Source organism: Myodes glareolus, chromosome 8 (assembly GCF_982192425.1).
Source record: "Myodes glareolus chromosome 8, mMyoGla1.1, whole genome shotgun sequence".
Lineage (NCBI taxonomy): Eukaryota > Metazoa > Chordata > Mammalia > Rodentia > Cricetidae > Myodes > Myodes glareolus.
In genome coordinates this window covers 79,349,720-79,355,996 of record NC_142033.1, presented here as the reverse complement: position 1 = coordinate 79,355,996, position 6,277 = coordinate 79,349,720, and positions in this window count along the sequence as shown.

Genomic DNA, 6,277 nt, shown 5'->3' with positions numbered 1-6,277 from the left:
GGAATCACCCAGGAAAGCCTCTTGTTTCACAAAGAACTCTGGCAGGGACTCTAGGCTGAGAATGGAGGCCGCTCAGAGCAGCTGTGCTTGGCTCTCTGAGCAGAAAGAGTTGGAAATATTGCTCAGCCTCTTACTTGCCTCATTTTATAGCACACTGATTGTCCTTCAGATTTAATTGGTTCAACTTTCTTTTACCAGCATTTCTGTCACATGCAGTCAGTCGTGAGTCACCCTTTTCTAGCTCACGTAGTGTGTCTACCGCTTCCTTCTTCTCAGCCCTAAGTTTTGTTTCTCCTCTGTATGAACAAATAAGGGAATATTTTGAGTTTCATTTGAATACACTGCAGTTTTATGCTTCTAGCAATAACAAACACAAAGTACAAAAAACTCACCCTCTGCCCCAATTGACACAGCTTTCCCCGGTGACATCCTGATGAGAACAGGGAGTCTGTCAAAGTCAGTGCGCCTACCTAGGCATGCCACCATCACTCAAGAGCTTGCTCGGGGCATACACACGACCCATTTTGGTCATATAGTACAAAGCTGGTCTCTAGCTCTAAAGTCCTCCATACCCCTTTGTCATCATTCTTCTCCCTGGCCCTGGTATCTCTTTACTGTCTCTGCCCTCTGCTTTTTCCTCACTTTCGGGTGGTTGGAGCCCCACAATATGGACGTCTCAGGTTGGTTTCTTTCTCTTAGGAGTATGGGTTTCGTCCTTCTTGTCTTTTGATGACCCCATGGTTCCTTTCTTCCTGGATATTTCTGACATGCGTTGGTCTGAATGCACCACAGTTTCTTCACCCACTCACCTGTTATAAGCATGTCGATTGCTTCTAGATTTTGGAAATTGTGAATAAGGCCCTTGTGACCACCTGTAAGCCGGTTTTCAGTCTTTCTGGTAAGCACCAAGGGCTTCAACTCCTAAGCCAAATGAAGAATACGTTCAGTGTTGTATGAACCCCTGACATGTGTTCCACAGTGGCCTGTACTAGGTTTGTGTCTGAGTGCTGTTTTAGTTTGAATTTCCCTGATGAAATACCACATTATGGACCTTATATTCTTATTTCCCCTCTGTCTACATCCCTTGGTGGCGTGTTTGTAAACACCTTGGACTCACTCTTATGTTGCTTGTTGTTTCCCATTGAGTTTTAAAATTCTTTGTGCTTAATATTTGCTTACAGTCATTTACCAGATGTTTAACACACACACACACACACACACACACACACACACACACAGAGAGAGAGAGAGAGAGAGAGAGAGAGAGAGAGAGAGAGAGAGAATTTGTAACTTGTTTTGTGGCTTTTTATACAACATTATTCTCTTCAATGGAACAGAGTCTAGATGTGTTTAATGAAGTCCACCTTCTCAATTCTTTCTTTCATAAATCATACCTTTGGTGTTATATTTAAATGTCAGCAAACTCAAGGCCATCTATGTTCCCTTCCGTGTCATTTTCTAAAGGTTAGCTTTATAGATCCACGTTTTACATATAAATCTGTGATCATGTGAGAAAGTTTTTGTGAGCAGCTTATGGTTTGTGTCCAGCGATTTTCCTTCTTTGGCTGTTGATAATACCTGCAATGTTTGTTTAAAGTGCTTTTCTCCATTTGTCACCAGTCCTGTGAGTTGATTGTATTCTGTGGGTCTGTTTCTGAGCTCCCCAGTGTGCTTCATTCTTTATCCTTTTCCTGGTAACACAGTGTCAATAACACCTTAATACTACTGTAAGTTTCAAAGTTGTGCAGTGGAGTTCCTCTGAAGTTGGTCTCCTTTTACGCTGTGCTGTGTTCTCAGGGTCTTTTGCATGCCTTTAATCATCTGTCAGCATCCATAAAATAGCAGGCTCAGGGTTGAATTGTGACTGTATGTCTTAATGACACCAACTGGCACCATGACACTATTTAGTCTTCCTGCCCATGGACATAGTAAGCCCCCTGCATTTATTTAACTCTTCTCAATTTCTTTCATTGGAATTACATAATTGTCTCATATAGTCTTGTTTGTATTATGTTAGACTTACATACAAGCATTTCATTTTGAGGGTACCCTTGGTGATTACATTTTAAATTCTACTTGTGTGTTTTTGCTATTTGGGCAAGTCATTGACTTGTAGCATTGGTACAACTGGCTACCAGCTTTGAGTTTGTTCCTTTGCTTCCATTGTAACTTATTTTAGAATTTCTACACAGATGATCACATCATCTCTGATTGAAGACAAAGTTTGTTTCTTTCTGTATCAAACCCACTCAGGCTGCTTTTTGCAAATACTAAAAACTAGGCAGTTTATACACAAAAATATTTACCTCTCAAATTTCTGGAGTATGGAAAAATCTAAGATTAAGGTACAAGAATGTTTGGTGTCTGGCTCACAAACAGGAAACGTTTCTCTGTGTCCTCATCTGTCAGGAGACACAGTGCATCTCTGTGGAAGCAGCAATCTCAGTGACAGCAACTCTGCCCTGGTGACCAAGTCACCTGCTGAAGAGGCTATCTTGTATTCCCAACCTTAAACAGGAACGTGTATTTTCTCACTGCTAGGGGTGCTTAGTTTAGGTTTATCTTGAGATCCTTATTAAAATGACCTTTTTTATATAGTTTTCTTACTTGTCTTTTTCTAGTTACAGCACCAGTAAGTTGGGAATTAATTCTACAGAATTGACATTTCTGCCTTAATTATTGATAACATCTACTGTTGATCCTACCAGAGCTTATTCCTGCTTATATTACGTGTGTGTGTGTGTGTGTGTGTGTGTGTGTGTGTGTGTGTAGATTTTTGCACATGAGTGTGCAATGCCTGCAAAGGCCAGAAGAGGGCATCAGATCCTCTGAATCTGGAGCTGAAGGTAGCTGTGAGTCACCAGATGTGAATGCTGAGTCTTTTGCAAGAGCAGTAGGAACTCTTAAACACTGACACATCTCTCCCACATTTTAATGAACATTTCAGTCCCAACATGACAATGACCCTATGTCAGAGTCTCACCCTGTTGCTTTCCTTCTTGACCTTGAATTTTATTTCTTCTCTTTGTTACATTAGAGACCATCAAGGCTGCTCTTTGTTCTCCTCTAGAATGCTGTTCTCTCTCTTTTTCCCTCTCCTCTGATTCTTCTGTTCTGCTTTCCTAAGCTTGACTTTCATGCCTGAGTTAGCCAGGGTACTCTAGAGGAACAGAACTGAGGGAAAGGGTATATGTATGTATATCATATTATATGTATGTATATCAGTATGTATTCCATGTGCTTTAAAACAGTATCAGTGACAAAGGTCAAATCACACCTAAGGTGTAGAGACCCCTATAGGTACTTAGTCCTTGAGACTGAGTGCATCAGCAATTGGAACAGTCCCGGAATACCTATCTCTCCCTGGGGGCCACAGTCAGGAATCTCTCAGCCCAATGGTGCAGTCCACAAGGTGCTCCAGTGTGCCCAGTCTAGTTCCAAAACCACAGGAAACTCCTCGAGAGCTGCTGGTCCTTGTTCCAGAGTGAGAGCTTGGGAACACTGGTTCTGCTGCCAGTGGAGTCAGCAGTAATGGGGCAGAGCAACTCAGTCTAAGAGGAAAGGCCAATCCAGAAAAATGCAAGAATAAACTTCCATTGGAAATACCTGCTTCTTATCTGGGCTTCTATCAGAAGGTGCCATCCACTGTCGGGGGGGGGGGGGTCTTCCTGATTGATGAATCAGAGCAATTCTTCAAGAGAGGCTCATTGTAGCAAGTTAATATTCAAATTAACCATAGCTTCTAGAGTTCTGCAGTGGTTAAAGGTCCAAGGAATGCTGTAAAGATCACACTATGCAAAAGATCTCTCTCAAGAGATTTTCTGGGGTGGGGGTAGGGTATGCAAAAGGCTGTCTCTGGGTGAGAATGGATAAGAAAAAGTACTCAACTCATGGGGACAGTGGAAATGTACTGCATCCGGTGGCTGGTGATGATGTGGCTGCTGGCGCTAAATCCCTGAAGGCAGACTCAGAAAGCACCTGGTTCTGGAATGTGTGGTTCTTTTTCATTTTCCAAATTTGTGGAGTACAGGTTTTTGAAGTATGACCTAATGATTCTCTGAATTTCTTAGTGTCTGTTGTTATGTCCTGCTTTTCATTTCTGATTTTGTTAAGTTGATGTTTTCTGCCTTTTGACTAGTTTGGATAAAGGTTTGTCTATCTTGTTGATTTTCTCCAGGAACCAGCTCTTTGTTTCACTGATTGATTGTATTGTTTTCTTTATTTCTATTTTGTTGATTTCAGCTCTCAATTTGATTATTTCCTCCTCCTGGGTGAGTCTGCTTCTTTTTGTTCTAGAACTTTCAGGTGTACTATTAAGTCTCTAATGTGAGCTTTCTGTTTTCTTTATGTGGGCGCTTCTTGTGCCTTTATAGGGATATCCTTCTTTAGGTTGGGAAGGTTTTCTCCTATGATTTTGTTGAATATATTTTCTGCGCCTTTGAGTTGGAGTTTTTCTCCCTCTTCTACCCCTATTATTCTTAGGTTTGGTCTTTTCATGGTGCCTCAGATTTTCTGGATGTTTTGTGTTAAGAATTTGTTGGATTTAACGTTTTCTTTGACCAATGAGTCTATTTTCTCTATAGTATCTTCAGCACCTGAGATTCTTTCTTCTATCTCTTGTATTCTGTTGATTTTATATTTGTTTCTGTAATTCCTGTTCATTTACTCAGATTTTCTATATCCAGAATCCCCTTGGTTTGTGTTTTCTTTATTACCTCTATTTCAGTCTTCAAGTGTTGAGCTATTTCCTTCACCTGTTTGATTGTTTTTTCTTGGTTTTCTTGGGTTTCTTTGAGGGATTTATTAATTTCTTTCAATTTTTTGTTTTCCTCCATTTCTTTAAGGGAGTTTTTCATTTCCTCTTTAAAGGTTTCCATCATTTTCATGCTAGATTTAAAGTCGTTTTCTTCTACTTCTTCTGGGTTAGGATGACCAAGTCTTCCTGTTGTGTGACCGCTAGGTTCTGGTGTTACCATGTTGCATTTTAGGTTGTTGAAGGCATTCTTGCATTGGTGCCTACCCATTTCTTCCTTCAAATCAGGCCGGCAGTGTCTTTGTATCTTGGTCCAGTCCTTGCAGTGGCTGTCTGAGTGTTTGGAAGTTTTTCTTGGTCTGCTCTGTACTGTCAATGTCTGTCTGAGAAAGCCTCTGAGGTCTCTCTAAGCCCGCTGTCTTGGTCTTCTCTCCTGGTTTGCTCTCTTGGTGTTCTCTCCTAATCCCCTCAGTATTGTAACAAACTCTTAGTACCTCTTAAGTCCCCTCAGTATTGGAGCAAACTGTGTTTCAGAGTTCCACCAAGGTTGCAGGAGTATAGGCATGTTTGGGGATGGGATATGGCTGGATGGGTTTGGGTTTGGGGGGATCCTAGCTTCAGGAAACTCCCAACTGGCTGGATAGAAAAGCCAAGGGAGTTGGGGGGAGGGGCCCAGGGTTTTGTCCCACTGGGGAGGACCTAGAGAGTGGGGCATTCCGCCATGTGGCTGTTCATTCACCTCTTAAGTCTCCTCAGTATTGGAATAAGCTGTGTTTCAGAGTTCCACTGAGGTTGCAGGAGGGTAGCTTGTTCTAATTTTCTGAGACAGGATCTCCATATACATCCCTGGCTTACCTGGGATTCACCACACAGACCAGGCTGGCCTCATACTCACAGAGGTTTTCCTGTCTTTGTTTTCCAAGTGCTGGGATTAAAGGTTTTGACCGCCTGTCACCATTCCCAGTATTTTACATATATCCTAGGGGTTGAATTCAGGCCCTCATGCTTGTGTGGCAAGCACGTTACTGATGTAGCTACCACCCCAGCCTGGAGAAGGATTTTTGGTATTTATTTTTGATTGACATGTAAGGGGTATCCACCCCTCACCACAGGAAAGGCATGGCATGTGGTATCCACTTACATCTTAGCGGAACAGGAAGTAGACAACAGGAAACAGCTCACTCTCAGCAACCCACTTCCTCCAGTTCTGCCTACTGACTGAAGGCAGAGCAACACCTTCTGTTGGGGACCAAGTAGCCCAAGGCATGATCCTCATGTGGGGAAGCATTTCACAGCCGGACCACGAAAGCTCTATTTTACCGACCTGAAATGAGACTGACCTTGGCTACTGAAAGGATTGAGGCTAAAATTGTGTTCATCAGTTTTTACCCCAAATTGTATCTTCTCTTTGCTCAGGTCATGGTTTTCTGTTCTTCAATAACCTTTAAAAAATAATGAAGACTTCTCATTATTGCTGTCTGTTCCTAATGATCTTCCAGATAAGTGGGAATGTTTAGAAATGAG